Here is a 16,862-nt window from a genome sequence, read left to right as displayed (position 1 = left end):
ACTGGACTTGGTTGTGAAAGAGAGACTGGTCCCAAGTCATCCTTACAGCTTCCGTGCCTAAAGAAAAACCTGATCAGAATCTCCTGATTTCTAGACCTGCCTCTTAGCTACCACATCAAAATGTCTCTCTTATGTCACGATTAAATCATTATTAAGGTAATCCCAGGAAGCGTGTTCTATAAATGCAGATGGGGTTCCCAAACCGTATTGGGTGCAAGAGGATATTCCCAGGTGCTGTGGAAACTTGGGTATAGAAGTTTCCAGAGGAGGAGGACTGTGGGGTCCTTGGTGTTCTCTGAGCTTGGTTTTCTTCTTGCAGACATTTTGTCAGCCTCCAAGAATCTTCTTCCACTTGTCTCCTTCCAACTGCCATAGAAATGGGGAGGAGAGAATAATTGGGCCTCATGGGGGGAAGGGTGTTGGAGGATGAAGTTGGTGAATTGTAAAAGTCGGGATGCTTTCTTGATTATGCTTACTTGCTTACTGAACAGATATAGCTCCTTATCTCTCTAGGCCAAGGTCAACCCTTGGCATACCAGATGTGTGAAATGCCACCTGAAGATGCATCCACACGACATTATACATACCTCAGATTGGATGGCCAGTTTGAACTATTGGGGGTAGGAACATGGGATAACTTTCTGTATGTGATTTTTGTGCCTATTGCCTCAGATCTTGTATTTCTTCTGATGTTATCACTTCAAATTCAGTAAAAGTCCTTTTCTCTGTAACAATGGAGTCTACAGTTTTTGCTATGTCCTTGTTAGAGTCAGACTCTGAGGGAGAGGGAGTGGAAGTGTGGCTCTGGAGGTTGTGGAGGAGGCTGAGGAGGGGCAGAGGCCAGCTGGGCAGTCAGAGGAAGAACCAGGCCCATCCCCTCTGCATCCTAGACACGCAGGGAGGAACGGAGAAGGAAACAACTTGGCTTACGAGAGAGGAAGAGGCCATGATCCCCCTCATTGGTTGCAGCTGGGGAGAATAGTATATAAGAGAGATGATTAAAGCACAGCGTTGTCAGAAGCAAAGCGTGTGTTATTTTGGTTGGTGACCTTCCAACAGACTGTGCCTTGTTATCTCCTTGAAGTTGGTAATTACTTATCCTGGTCCGTTGTGGAATTTCCTTCATTGTAGTTTGTTTTAATTTTTTATTTCACCTCTATCTGCTCATTAAGTTTGGACTGTATTGCTTTCTTTTGAAGATTATTTTTGAATAGGTTTTATCACCAACTGAGAATTATTGAATAGTGGGGCCAAGTTGGAGGCATTAAAAGACATTTATTTACATTGTGGATTTTGTTACGTTTGTGTTACACTCCATGTCATCACAGTTTTCTTTCTTGGATTTTGAATGGAGCTACACCTGACACATTTCATTACCCAACTAGTGTTAGAAGAGAGTGGGGTTTGCTCTCTTTTTATAAACAAGTCAGGCTTTCTCTGGCAGTGTTCTTGCTCATTCCTTGAATAGGTTGTTTGTTGTTTTATGGTCTGTTTGTCAGTTCCTTGATTGGGGTATTGTTTGCAATTTTATATCATTGGGTTTTCCAACAGTCTTGATGAACTCTGATCTGATGGATCTTTTTGTTCTCCAAGGTTGACATTACCTCCCATTCCGCTGTAGAAGGCGGTCCACTCGAGCTTATAATGCAGCTTTTCTAGTTTTTTTCCTAAGGGCAACTAGCATCCTTGAACGGAATTGATTTCCACCACAAATTTTTCTTGGTTTGTGATCAAAGGCCACTTTTATTTGATGCAGACAAAAAAAACCAACCCCATATTTCTGGGTCATTGTTAAAAACAATGACAGGGGTTGTGTAGACCAAATCAATTATTATCAGGACCTGCATTTGTAGGATGACCAGAGATGATAAAAAATAAAATAAGTTGGTGTCTCCATTGATTGTTGAGCACAATCAATGTGCTCACTTCTCAATTTAGCTTCTCAACGGAAGAGCAGAGATTTTCTAGCATTATGTAAAGTCACAGAGTTGAAAGGTCATTGGATTTAACCCCCTGCACAGTGGAGGAATCCAAATTAAAGCTTTCCATACAGATTGAGGCCTAATCCACTTCCTACCTGGACATGTTGCATTGGACCTCATTAATTGGTGCTGTCTCAAATAATCAAAATGCAGTCTCTGAAGGACATAGAAGAGACAAAAACTGCCACAGGTGAAATCACCATGAGTGGTAGAAATGGCTGGTTTTCAAATCCAGCTACTGGTTGTAAATGAATCAGGACTGTGTTTCTCTTATGAACTAGAAATTCTGTGCAAGATTGAGCAAAGTTTGGTGTGTATGTGTGTGTGTGTGTGTGTGTGTGTTTGGTGTGTATGTGAAGATCCATACAGTTGGGAAGGATGAAGGAAACAAGAATTGCAGTCTTTCCTAAGTCGATATTTCTAAATTCTGGCATTTTTAAGGATTTCAATTCCCAGAATTCTCCAGCCAGCACACACATCAATCCATCCATCCATCAATCATCAATCAGAATAGATCTGCAAGGGACATTAGAGATGTTCTAGTCCAACCCACTGCTCAAGCAGGAGACCCTATTCCATTTCAGACAAGAGCCCATCCAGTCTCTTCTTAAAAGTCTCTTGTGGTGGAGCACCCACAACTTCAGAAGGCAGGCTGTTCCACTGGTTGATTGTTCTCAAGAAATTTATCCTTAATTTTAAGGATTTTAATTTTACTTTGAGGTTTCAGTTCAAAACCTCAAAGACAAAGACATAGTACAGAGGTGGAAGGGACTTTGGAGGTCTTCCAATCCAACCCAATTTCCTGCTCAAGCAGGAAATCCTATACCATTTCAGACAAATGGTTGTCCAATCTCTTCTTCAATGCCTTCAATGATGGGGCACCTACAACTTTTGAAGTTGTCAGTCATTCCACTGATTCATATTCTCACTGTCACCAGGACCAGAAGTTTAGTCTTCAAAGTGTTTGGACTCATACTGGAGCCCATCCTCTCTTTCCCCATTCACCAAGTTCTCCCAGGATGGGCCCCAGCACAAGCCTGAAAGTTCAGAAGACTAAACCTTTAGTCCCAGCAACAAACCCAAATTGGATCCTCCGGACCTTGTACCATTTCAGACAAGTGACTGCCCAGTCTCTTCTTAAAAGCCTCCAGTGATGGAGTGCCCACGACTTCTGGAGGCAAAGCTGTTCCACTGGTTGATAGTCCTCACTTTTAGGAAGTTTCTCCTTAATTCCAGGTTGCTTCTCTCCTTGATTAGTTTCCATCCATTGTCTCTTGTCTTGCCTTCAGGTGCTTTGGAAAATAGATTGACCCCCCTCTTCTCTGTGGAAGCCCCTCAAACATTGGAATACCGCTGATTACAATTATGATTTCAACTGCTGATTGGACATGACTGATTTCATTCAGGTATTGTGGAATTCATCTTCTCAATTCCTTCACTAGAAGTGCAACAGGTTTTACTGCGAACATCTGAATGCAATGATCCCTGAAGTGAAGCTGACTGAGGCTTCAGGGTTGCCACACAACAGTGGAAGGAGGGGAAATAGTTAGGTAGGGTTTTGTAGACAAAACAATAAAGTTGTCCTGTGGGAACCAAGGACATTCTCACGGGTGGCTGGCCAGGGGAAGAGCAAGTAACCAAGCAACCAGCCAGCACCCAGATTGGACAGTGTGACCAGTGACTTGGGGGAAAAGGGGAAATTTTTACTTTTAATCAGGTGAAAGCTTTCACCAGTTGTGCCAATATGAAGTATCCAATAAAGTGTTCTTTGAGGAACCTGTTCTTTGAGCATTCTATTTTGTTGTTTTCTGCGGGTGCATTACTTGGAACGCTGACAATTCTACACAGACATCGAATTCATGTACGCTTACGCAATAGCTGATCTATTTTTTTTTTCAGCTTCTTGGAACAGATTCCTTCAGAAAATAATCTTAATCCAAATTCCACCTTGCTCATCTTTGCTTATCCCATACAGCATTTACTGGGGGTGACTCGATCATTGCCATTAAGAGTTAAAAAAAAATAAATGCATGACGAACCCCAGAAGATTTGCCAGCTGGACCGACAGCTTTTCTCTTGTGCCTCTGATCTGCTGACAAGCACATTTTCAGATTTAATAATTAGTAGGCTTCTTTTTTTCTTCCCCCTCATAATGATCAGTGAAGCCACTGAAAAATGAATCGTTTCTGATAGAAGAGAATATCTGCAGCTCAGCGTTGAACTCTGGGGGCCTTGATACTCCGTGAACTTGATCGTTTGTTCGCAGACATTCCATCACTCAAATAGGTAATGCACTATCGCACCAGTGATATTACCTAGTTAGGTAATAAAATGTTTGCAAGCAAATCACCAAGTTCGGAGAGCACCAAGGACTTTCTGCGTGAAAAATGGGGCAGAAGTCCATTTGTCCTGCTTCTTCTTACAGATGGCAGAAAGCTCCATATCTACATGAAGGCAATAACTAGGAGCCTCCTTCTCCTCCACCTCTATATCAGGGCTGTCAAACTGGATTTTTTCAAGGTCTGGATCAGCATTGTAGTTCTCCTCCACGGGCTGGGCCGGGGAGGGGCAGAAAGGGGGAGGGAGGTGGGACAGATGACTCCTGCAGCACCCTGCCAACCAAAACGGAGCATGGGGTGACTTGTGCAGCCCCTCTGCACCCTGTTTTCAGCCTCCATGGCCTCCTGCGAGTACTTTGCTGGCCAAAGCAAGGTGATGGAGGTGCCTCATGCACACACACACACAATAGGCCTCCTGCAGCATTCTCCCAACTGCTATCTGGCTGCACAGAGGGCCTGGGCGGCCCGTTTTCAGCCTCCAAAGCCTCTGGCAGTACTCTGGTGGCCGAAGATGGGCTGTAGAAGGTCCCTGTGTGTCCCAACTGTGCTCTGTTTTGGCCAGCATAGGCACCACGGCCTGGTCCTTTGATACTTTCAGGTCGACCCTACAGGCTAGATCCAGGGGTGGGATGTTGCCAGTATAACAACTGGTTTGTTGATTGCGCACTTCATACGTCTGCACGCATGAACAGCGATGCAAAAATCCTTACCTGCTATGTTACTATGGAGGAGTAGCACAGCTGAGGAGCAGCAATCTGCTCTTCTGTGCTGATCAGCTGAGACAATACAGGTCAGTACAGTGGAGGGGCAGGCAGGTGGGCCCACATGATCATTGGAATGAACTGGTTCACTCCCAGGAGATCTTCTGAGCTAGGGGTTCTGTCATGCCCTTGTTAGAGTCAGACTCTGAAGCAGAGGAGGAACAACCAACAGGCAGTGGTGGTGTGGCTCCGGAGGTTGTGGAGGAGGCTGGGGAAGGGCAGAGGCTGGCTGGGCAGTCAGAGGAAGAACCAGGCCCATCCCTTCTTCATCCTAGGGCACGCAGGGAGGAATGGAGAAGGGAGCAACATGGGTTACGAGAGAGGAAGTGGCCACGATCCTTCTCATTGGTGGCAGCTGGGGAGACTAGTATATAAGAGAGCCGGTTAAAACATAGCATTGCCAGAAGCAAAGCGTGTGTTATTTTGGGCTAAAGTTATCTTGGTTGGTGACCTTCCAACAGACTGTGCCTTATTATCTCCTTGAAGTTGGTAATTACTTATCCTGGTCTGTTGTGGAATTTCCTTCATTGTAGTTTGTTTTAGTTTTTTATTTCACCTCTATCTGCTCATTAAGTTCGGACTGTATTGCTTTCTTTTGAAGACTATTTTTGAATATGTTTTATCGCCAACTGAGAATTATTGAACAGTGGGGCCAAACTGGAGGCATTAAAGGACATTTATTTATGTTTTGGATTATTTTACATGTGTGTTACACTCCGGGTCATCACAGGTTTACCCAAACCTGTCTGAACCAGCAGAATTCCACCCTTGGCTAGATCTAAGCATCCCAAGGGCCAGATCCAGCCTGCAAGCCTTGAGTTTGACACCTCTGCTCTATAACAGCTATGATGACCTGGGGCATGACAAAAAAATAACAAAGTCACAAAAGTAGAATAAATTCCCTTTAATGCCTCCAACTTGGCCCCAATGTCCAATTATCCTCGGGTGGGTAACAAACTCTTCAAAAAAAAAAAACAGTCTATGAAGGGCAGAAATGCAGTCCGAACCCAAAGTAAAGATAATTAGAAATAAAAAACAACACCACAAACCACACTGAAGTAATTAACATGGCAGACCAGGACGATAAATTGCAGACTTTCAAAGGATAGCGCAGCACCCACAGTTGGGAGGATGCCAAAACCCAGATAAAGCTTTGGCAAAGATAATGCACGCTTTGCTTCCAGCAAGGAGCCGTGTGCAAATGCCCCACTTATATCCTGTTCTCCCAGCTACAACCAATGAAAGGGATCAGGGCCTTTTTCTCTCCTATAACCCATGTTGCTCCCTTATCTGTTCCTCCCTGCATGCCCTAGGATAAAGAGGGGATGGGCCTGGGACTTCGTCTGAATGCCCAGCCGGACTGTGCCCTTCCCCCGTTTCTTCCACAGCCACCAGAGCCACCCTCCCATTCCCTGTCAGCTGCTCAATCTCCCCCTCAGAATCGGACTCCAACAAGGGCATAAGAATACCTTTTATTTGAAATGGTACAGGGTCTTCTGCTTAAGCAGGGAGTAGGATTAGAAGACCTCCAAAGTCCCTTCCAACTCTTGTCATTCTGTTATTCTGTCACTGCAAAGCCATCTCAGAAGTTAATGGTTTTGCAGAAGTTAATGATTTTATTTTATTTTATTTTATTTTTTATTTGGTTTTTCAATTGCTTTACAAGATAATAGATATAAGTAAAAACATAGCTATGAATACATGGGTACATATAAGAAAAATAAAAGAAACAATAGGACAGGGATGGTAGGCACATTGGTGCGCTTATGCACGCCCCCTACAGACCTCTTAGGAAAGGGGTGAGGTCAATAGTAGACAGTTTAAGGTTAAAGTTTTTGGGGTTTAGGGAAGAAACTACAGAGTGAGGTAGAGTATTCCAGACATTGATTACACTGTTGTTGAAGTCGTATTTCCTGCAATCTAGTTTGGTGTGATTAACCTTGAGTTTGTATCTATTATTTGCTCTTGTGTTGTTATGGTTGAAGCTGAAGTATTCATTGACAGGTAGGACATTGCAATGTATGACTTTATATACTATACTTAGATCGGACCGAAGGCAGCATAGTTCTAGGTTTTGTAGGTCTAGAATTTTGAGTCTGGTGGCATAAGATATTCTGCAATGAGTAAAGGAGTGGAGAACTCTTCTTGTTAAGTTCGGAAAGAAGGGAGGCCACACCAGAGCTTCAGTCATAACACACACTTTATTCATGGGAATAAAGGGGGCTGTCGTGTCTGCAGCTAACAGCAGACCTACCAGCGAACAGCAGCTGGCTCAACCTAGCAGCCGGCTTTTATAGCCGACTGTTGAAGGGAGCCAGCCAATGGGGAGTAAGAACACCCCCGTAAGAATTGCGGACCTGATGGGGAACTGGTGTCAGCCCCAAGGACATAACACCCCTTCCCCCCAGATACGAACATGAGTAGTCTTTAAGGTATGAAGGCGGTTTGTGTTGCCGCTCTGATCGTCTTAGTTCGGGTGTAGGAGCGGGTGGCACAGAGTTCGGGACAGCGAGTTTGGTCCCTGGTAGCTGTCCAGCCACCCGACCTTGCTCGCTGGTCGCCGGCCGGGTTGTCGAGTCGCTGCGGTCTCCCGGTGCGGTAAGGGAGCTGCTGGGAATGGATGTTGATTCTGTGGAATGGTCGTGGTCAGCCGTCTGCTCCCTCGGTTCGGTTGGCGGAGGCAGGTTACTCTGAGTGTCCCAGCTAGGTGCCGGATGCGGTGCCTGGAATGTGGCTGTGGTCTCTGGGTCGGAGGTGGCGTGCTCATTCTGCCGGCTCCTCAACTGATCCAGGTGCCTTCGCCAAATACGCCCGTCTTCTAACTGGACGTGGTACGACCTGGGCCCCGTGATGGCCACGATCCTGCCAGGTACCCACAATGGGTCTCCCGCGTAATTTCTGGTGAAGACTTGATCCTGTAAGACAAAACTCCTGACCCTACTGTTAGACCCCAGGGGTGTATCTGGGCAATAGTGAGGGTGCAGCCTGTCTAGTATTGTCCTTAAGCGTCTGCCCATCAGTAGCTCTGCCGGTGACTTGTTCGTGACCGTGCACGGGGTCGAGTGTTGGCTTATAAGGAATCTAGAGAGTCTGGAATGCCAGTCATCTTGGGAGAACCTGGCGAGGGCCTCTTTGGTTGTTCTGACTGCTCGTTCGGCCAACCCATTGCTCGAGGGGTGAAAGGAGCCGTTAGGATGTGCCGGATGCCTAGGTTGGTGACATACCGGCTGAAGTCTGTGGGCGTAAATTGAGGACCGTTATCCGACACAATGGTGTCTGGGAGACCGTGTGTGACGAACAAACGAGTCAGTGTTGGGCGACTGCTCGTGTGGTGGTTGAGAGAAGGAGTGCCACATCGATCCATTTAGAAAATGAGTCTACTACTATTAGGAATGTTTTGCCATGGAATGGGCGTGCCAGGTCAACATGTAGATGGGACCATGGTGCGTTAGCGTTTTCCCATTTGGTGGGAGGGGTTACTGGGGGCGCTGGCCGGGATTCTTGACAGGGACGGCAGGAGCTTACCCATTTTGCAATTTAAGTCAGTCCATGCCCGGCCACCATACATAGCTCCGTGCCAATGCCTTCATTCGCACAATGCCGGGGTGCCCTTCGTGTAATGCCTTCAGGACGGGTCTGCGTAGTGACTCTGGAATGACAACTCTGGTCCCCACAGCAGACAACCCTGTAAACTGGAAAGTTCCTGTTGGCGGACTTTAAAGGGTGAAAATTCGTTAGACGGGTTACTGCCCGACCCCTCCGTACCCAGTCCAGGACCTGGGCGATCAGTTTGTCCTTCCTGGATTGGAAGGCAATGTCTCTGGCAGTGATTGGAATTCTGAACTCACTGGTGTCAAAGATGGTGTGGACTGGGGCGGATCCTCCACAGGCGTTGGTAGCGGGCACCGGCTGAGGGCGTCTGCATGGCTGAGATTCTTTCCTGGACGGTGCACTAACTTGTATGAATATGCTGCCAGGAATAAAGTCCATCTTGTCATTCAGGGAGACAAGACTTGTGGTGTTTGCTTTTCTCCGGAGAGAAGCCCCAACAACGGTTTGTGGTCTGTAACCAGTTCAAAGTTGTGCCCAAATAGAAATTCATGAAATTTTTTAACAGCTGCTACGGCAGCTAGGGCCTCTTTGTCAATTTGGCTATAGTTGCGTTCTGTTGTTGAAAATGTTCTAGAGAAGAACGCAATGGGGCTTCGGACCCGTTGGGTAGTCTATGACTTATCGGCCCCAATTCCGAAGGCGAGGCATCTGCTGCCAAAACTAGCAGTAGGTTCTGGTTGGAATTGGATCAGTACAGCGTCTGAAGTGAGGAGTGACTTGACTGCCCTGAAAGCGTATTCCTCTTTGGGTCCCCAGTGCTATGGAACATTTTTATCTAAGAGTCTATGTAGTGGTTCTGCCACTGATGCCTTGTCTGGCAGAAATGATGCATAGAGTTCAGCAGGCCTAGGAAGGCTTGTAGTTCTGGTTTGGACACCGGTGTGGGCGCTTCGTGAATGGCTTTAACCTTTGATTCTACCGGGTGGATGCCAGAGGCGTCTATTCAGTACCCGAGAAAGTCCACCTGCTTAGTGGCTATGGTGCATTTTCTTTTTTTTAGTTTGAGGCCATGCTGTCTGAATCTGTCCAACACCCCTCTAACTCTGAGGAAAAGCTGTGTTCTGTCCGGGTGGAAACCAAGATGTCATCAAAGTACGGAACCACGCCAGAAGGCCCTGTAGGATCCGTTCCATTAGCTGACTGGAATATGCCGGGCGACACTCACACCAAATTGGGCGCTTGCAGCCGGAAGGCCCCTCTATGGGTAACAATGGTTTGCAATTCGGCCGTTTGGTTGTCTACAGGAAACTGTTGGTAAGCCTGAGACATATCCAATTTGGCGAATATCTTTCCGGGTTCGAATGTGTGCAGTAAATGCTGGATTACTGGCACTGGGTATGCTAGTCTGTAAATAGCGATTTATTGTGGTCTTGTAATCTGAACACATCCTTATACTACCATCTTTTTTGAGGGTGTGACAATAGGTGTCTCCCACTTAGCAAAATCCGTGGGTTCGATGACCCCTTGTTTTAACAATTTGTCTAGTTCCGCATCCAGCTTAGAACGCAGAGCGAATGGCACTCTCCGCAGTTTCAAACGGATGGGAACTGCCTGGGGGTCCACTGAGAAAGAAATAGGTGTGCCCTTGTAGCACCCCAATTCATCGCTGAAAACGTCAGGCGTAATCAGAAAATAGTGAGTCAGTGTCAGAGGACGAGACAGCATGAACCCCCGTTAAGTTAAGGCCAAGAGAGGGGAACCAATCCAACCCCAAAAAGACTAGGAAGGGCACCATCAACTACCACTAATGGCAGGTGTCCTTTAAAGGTTCTAATTTGACTAGGAACTTGCCTGTTCCGATTACTGGAATGTTCTTCCCTTGGTAGTCTCGTAAGGATAGGCGACTCTTCTGCAGCTGTTTCCTGGACAGGCTGGGACGTATCTTCTTGGCGTGCTCCATGAAATAATCGGGCGCTGACCCGGTATCGACCTCCATTAGGCAGGGTTTACCTTCTAAATGAATGGAGAGTTTAATTTTATTGGGTGTTAAGAAGGTATGGTTAGCTTGATAGCATGTAAAACAGTTTTCTACTTGCCTGGATGGCCCAGGGGACATAAGATGGTGGCTTTTGTGGAGCCACATGCGCTGCCTGGCACACCCTAGCGATGTGTCCTCTTCTGCTGCAGTTGTTGCAGGTGGCACTTTTGAACCTGCACGTTGCTCTGGCATGGGGACCCCCACAGGAGAGGCACAGCGGGGTGTGCCTAGGCACGTGCCTTCTCTCGGTCTAGTTCCTACCTGTGGCTGCTTGAATGGTTTGAGGGCGGTGCACTTCAGATTGCTCGATGGGCTCTTCTTCGTTCACTGCCTCCTCAGAATGTACAGTGACTGGATTACCTTTGGGGGTGCTTCCCTGTATTTCAGCCGCTGATTGTATTGCCAATTCTGCAGCCAGGGCTTCCTCGATGGCTTGTGCTAGATTGAGGTCCTTCCTTGCCAACAACCGCCTCTGTAGTCTTGCATCCTTGACCCCGCAGACAAGTTGGTCCAGGAGCATGTCATCAAGGTAGCCTTTAAATTCACAGTGCAGGGCTGCGGTTCTGAGGCTGCCATATATTGGTTTATGGTTTCTCCCTCCACTTGCTTCCTCATGCGAAGCGAAGCGTCTCGCGATCTGTGGCGGTTTTGGCGAATAATGATTGGAGAGGTCTCAGTAGCTCAGACCATGGGACATTCTTGAAGTTCTCTTGGGCGAACAGTGCTGTTGCCGTGTCGAATATGGTGGCCCGCAGTAGCTCAGGAAGAAAGACTTCTTTTTGTTGTCTGTAGCGTCAGCCAGACCCACAGCATCAATATAATGGTTAAAACGGTTTTTATAAGAGTCCCATTTATCTTCGTCTGGTTTGAATGGCTGGAACGCCGGATTCGCATTCATGACTGGTTCAGCTTTCGGCAGGTAAAATAAGTCTCACTGGGAATACAGGCCCTGGAAAGGGTAGCAGCTACAGTTTGTAGTGCTGTTAATGAGTGTTCGGCTTCTGAGTTCTCTCTGGGTTGTACAGGTAGCAGCTGCACTGCTTGCCAGTGCAATTCGGTCTGGTGATTCAGCTCATGGAATCTCTCTGGGTTTTCTCGCTCTCTGCAGCCCTTGGCGCTGGAACAGGCAGCTATAACTGATGCCCGTTTAAATTTCACGCCCTTACAAGGCGGCGGCGATGCTGCAGCTGCGGCTGCTGACAGCGATTTAAATCTCGCGCCTGGATTTAGCGGTCGTGAGCGTCGCGCTGGAGCTTCGCTACACGCAATTCTGGCAAGTTTGTTGTTGGGCGGCTGAGGCTCTCAGTGCCCACTCTCTTGTAGCTAGTTTGTGATCTTGAGCGGCTACACGCTCCGCTTCGATTTCCTCTCAAATGGCTGACTGAGCTCTCAACGTCGCAGCTACGGTTCAGCGCTTCAGATTCGTGATTTTCAGCTCTTGTATAGCTGCTGGCTGGCCAGATCCCACCTTACGCCAAATGTTAAGTTTGGAAAGAAGGGAGGCCACACTGAGCTTCAGTCATAACACTTCTTGTGCAATATTTCTGGACTTTCTCAACTGTGTTAGTCTCAGATATGGAATGTGGGTTCCAGACTGATGATTTGTATTCGAGTATTGGTCTAGCAAATGTTTTGTATGCTCTAGTTAGTAGTGTGATATTACCAGAGAAAAAGCTACGTAGGATTAGGTTAACAACTCTTAATGTATTTTTGGTTATATAGTTACAGTGGGCTCTAGCACTTAGGTCATTAGAGATGAGTATTCCAAGATCCTTGACAGAGTTTGGATCGTCAACAAGGCCTTGACTATTCAGCCTATATTTTATTTTCTGATTTTTTTTGGCAATATGTAAGACAGAGCATTTATTTGTTGAGATTTGAAGTTGCCATTTGTTTGACCATTCTGATACATAGTCGAGGTCTTTTTGAAGGGTAGCAGTATTGTCTGTGGTGTAGAATAGCTTTACATTGTCAGCGAAGAGGATGTAGTTGCTCTTAATATGATCACAGAGGTCATTTATGTAGGGTATGAAGAGAGTTGGGCCTAGAACACTGCCTTGGGGGACACCACTGTTGACAGGTACAGAATTTGATAGGACACTCCAAATTTTGACCATTTGTTGTTTGTTTGACAGGAATGCTTCTATCCAGTTATGCAAGTGTCCAGAGATACCATAAGATTTTAGTTTTAGGAGTAGTTTGTCATGTTATTCTGGGATCTGATGAGCTGGATTGCCCACTAGGTTCAGTCTGGGCATTACTCTCTCCCCCCATTAAAGAGTTTTTTTTTTAAATATTGAGCAATATATATATATATATACCAGCATTTCCTTCTTCCAGAAACTTTAACCGAAAGGCTGGGAAAAAAATTAATTCCCCAAAATAAAATATTGAGCTAACCAAAGCATTACTATGCAAAGCCTTTGATGCCACCTACCACTACACAAATCCTAAGGCTTTTAAATCTAATCCCACTGCAATAGGTATATCAGTCTTACCCAGATGAACACAATCATTAAACAGAAGCTACTGTTATTTTTCCTGCATGTTCCCCCCACCCCCACCCCCGCCGTCCTTTGGAGAGCGCACACCCCTGCTCAGGAATTCTTCTTTTCTTGCTACGTGTCAGTAGGAAGAATCATAGAATCATAAAGTTGGAAGCGACCTTGGAGATCTTCTAGTCCACCCACCCACCCAAGCAGCAAAGAAGAGAACACTCACAGAGCCGGTTGTTAACTCAGCTGCAGCCCAAATTTATTAGGCATTTCATACTGGCCCAGTGTTGAAAACCTGAATTTGAAGTCCCCCGGGTTTTACCTACCCAGTTCAAAAGCCAAAGAGTAGAACAGAATAGGATAGGATAGGATAGGATAGGATAGGATAGGATAGGATAGGATAGGATAGGATAGGATAGAAACAGGAATAGAATAAGAACAGAGAACAGAACAGAACAGAACAGGAATAGGAATAGGAATAGGAATAGGAATAGGAATAGGAATAGGAATAGGAATAGGAATAGAATAGAATAGAATAGGAACAGGAACAGGAACAGGAACAGGAACAAGAACAAGAACAAGGAATAGGAAAAGGAAAAGGAAAAGGAAAAGGAATAGAATAGAATAGAATAGAATAGAATAGAATAGAATAGAATAGAATAGAATAGAATAGAATAGTTGGAAGGGACCTTGGAGGTCTTCTAGTCCAACCCTTCTGCACTCTTTCTAAAGTCTCAACATCTTCCCCACATTACACACAACCATCACATGCCCCAATCAGGTCTCTCTCTCCATTCTGGGTGCCTCCCATCCACGCCCCTCCAGGTGGTGGGGAGAGTGTCCTTGGTTCACAGAAGAAAGAATGTTATTTTGGTTACCTATCCCCCTCAGCTACCTCCACTCCCCCTCTCCCTTTCCCACAGCTCCAGCCAGCCTCACTGGGGCAACCCTGAAGGCGCTCAAAGATGGCTCCAAGGTTGACCACGGTTTGGTTGCCATTGCTTATTAAGGTGCCAGGAACATGCCGGAAAGACCAAAAATACAGAGAGTCCTCAATTTACAACAGTGCATTTAGTGAACCTTCAAAGTTCCAGTGGCACTGAAAAAAAAATGAGAAGCCAAGTCCATGGGGAAGCCAGATTCACTTAACAACCGCGTGACAAGTTTAAACCACTGCAATGATTCATTAAGCAACAGCAGCACAAAGGGTGGTAAAAATGGGACAAAATTTCACTTGACAAATGTCTCACTTAGCAACAGAAAATGCTAATGCAGAAAAAGAAAAAGCCAATGCAATCCTAAGTTGCATTAACAGAGGGATATAATCAAGGTCAAGCCAGGTATTAATACCACGCTATAAAGTCTTTGTAAGGCTACACCTATAATATTGCATCCAGTTTTGGTCACCACACTACAGAAAAGATGTTGAAACTCTAGAAAAAGTGCAACCAGAATGATTAAGGGACTAGAACATATGATGAACCTATGATGAACAGTTGCAGGAACTGGACATGGCTAGTCTAGTGAAGAGAAGGACCAAGGGAGACATGATAGCAATGTTCCAATATTTGAGGGGCTGCCACAGAGAGGAGGGGGTCAAGCTGTTTTCTAAAGCACCCAAAGGCCAGACAAGGAACAATGGATGGGAACTAAACAAGGAGAGATTCAACCTGGAAATAAGGAGAAACTTTCTGACAGTGAGAACCATCAACCAATGAAATAGAAACTGCCCTCGGAAGTTGTGGGAGCGTCATCACTTGAGATTTTCAAGAAGAGTTTGGACTGCCATTTGTCAGAAATGGTGTAGGGTCTCCCACTTGGGCGGGGTGGTGGTGGACTAGATGACCTACAAGGCCCCTTCCAACTCTGATTATCTGTTATCAGAAATTTTGGGTTCCTGACTTCCGGTGGTGTTTCCGTCGACAATGGACCAGAGACCTCAATCGTGTGCGGCTTTGATCCATGTTTCCCTTGTTGGAAGGGTTCCCCTGGGACTGGAGTCATCCAACCCACCTTGGAGGGGTGGGAGAAGAGGGGGAGACTTCCAGCTGGGCTGAGGGGAGCTGCATCTCCCCTCCCTAGCTAGGTATTAGTCCCCTGGAAGACAGGGAGAAACAGCAATCTAAAATGGTTGCCCTGAAGATGGAAAGCTGCCGGGACCCTAAGTTTTGTTCTGGAGTGGTGAAGCGGTGAGCAACGTGTAACCAGATAAAAGAACTGAATTTTTTCTTAACAACCCTGAGAAGTAGAAAGAAAGTGCCCTCACGCAATAGTATCACAGCGGTAAACAGAAAATAAGAGGAAAATACAAGCTAAACAAAAATTGGAGTATAAAAAGTTACAATGAAATTAGAGACTAAATTTTGAACAATATAAATTGGCATTAATTAGGCTTTGGATAAAATGCTGGACTTGACTGGAATTTGTTATAATTAAGAAAGTTAATTGTGGAAATGGTTGGAAATTAATGTTTAACATAATTAAAAGAGAAAAAAAAGAACTTTGAAAAGTGGAAAGTTATACAGAGTGCCATTTAATGGTCAAAGACTTCTTTTTTTCCACAAAATTTACTGGACTCATAACTGTTATGAAACAAATGATAAATAAAATAATAAGAACCCTGGATTTTTTTTTTTTTTTAAAAGAGGGAAAAACTCTTCTAAGAGGATATACAAATGCAATTTCCTGTGACTGTTGGTTATTGATTGTGAAAGAGACAGAAGGATTAACAAGAGAAACAAAGATAAAATGAGACTTTTGGCAAGGATTGCAATTAAAGACTTTGAATATTAATTACTTGACTGATTTTAAAAATGGAAGAAATAAGCAAAGACTTTAAGTTGGAATTGCAAAATGTAAGAGGAATGTTGAAAGAAAGAAAGAAGGGAATTATTGGAAATATTGGAAAAGAAAATAATGGCGATGGCAGAAGAACAAAGAAATTCCAGTGAGGCAGAGTTAAAGGAGGAAGAAAGAGGCTCAGATAGACATAGAGAACAAGAAACACTACCAAAAGACACTAAAGGAATTAAAACTATGACATTGATGACAGAGTCAATAAATAAAAGAGAAAACACTTCCAGGGTTAAACAAAAGAAGAAAAAATTATACAATAAGAAACTTCAAAAAAGAGAACAGGAAAGGGGGCGAGAGAAGATGGGTGAAATGTTAGAAGGAAAGAAGGAAGATTAGGGAAATTTAGAAAAGAGAAAATTGGCTAAAATTAAAAGAAATAATAAAGCTGAAAAATTCAGAGATAAAGGTTAGGGATTCTATAAGGCGGATAGCACATGTAATATATATTGGTATTTAGTATAAACTTGTTGGGAAATACCTTAGGAATGTATAATTACATATATATAAGAATATTAACTGTTTATAAAATGTGTTGTTATGAACTCTTTTTCTTTCTTTGAGGATAAAAATAAGGGAATGGAAATGAATTAAAAATATAATTATTAATGATTATAAGTAAAGTGAAGATAAAAGGAGAGATATTAAGGAGTTATTTTAGTGATTTACTGGTGGGGATATATACAGTTGATTATATATACAGTTGATTATTTAATGGATATTAGAATTGTATAACAATAATATTTTATTATGATTAAAGTGGGGGAATGGAAAATACCATGTGGATCCTAAATATATTGGTTTTACTATATTTTTACTCTTGGTTATTATATATCAGCTTA

The 16,862-nt window shown here is 44.6% G+C and overlaps 1 long non-coding RNA gene across 3 annotated transcripts in view; it reads left to right on the top strand.

The window, feature by feature from the left end:
• Positions 1 to 382: 382 nt before the first annotated feature.
• LOC148126483 (uncharacterized) overlaps positions 383 to 16,862 on the top strand; it is a 62,847-nt gene continuing 46,367 nt past the window's right edge. Inside the window, exons 1-2 of one of the 3 annotated variants that reach the window (XR_015743325.1) lie at positions 383 to 620; positions 3,272 to 3,388. This is a non-coding gene — a long non-coding RNA (uncharacterized LOC148126483). The remainder of the gene's footprint in view (positions 621 to 3,271; positions 3,389 to 16,862) is intronic. The other 2 variants (XR_015743324.1, XR_015743323.1) reach the window with 2 other exon arrangements.

The sequence above is a fragment of the Pseudonaja textilis genome, chromosome 3, assembly GCF_049901715.1.
Source record: "Pseudonaja textilis isolate UNSWEBS1 chromosome 3, rPseTex1.2, whole genome shotgun sequence".
Taxonomy (NCBI): Eukaryota; Metazoa; Chordata; class Lepidosauria; order Squamata; family Elapidae; genus Pseudonaja; species Pseudonaja textilis.
The sequence above is the reverse complement of the archived record's forward strand: the minus strand, read 5'-3'. Positions and strand labels throughout refer to the sequence as shown.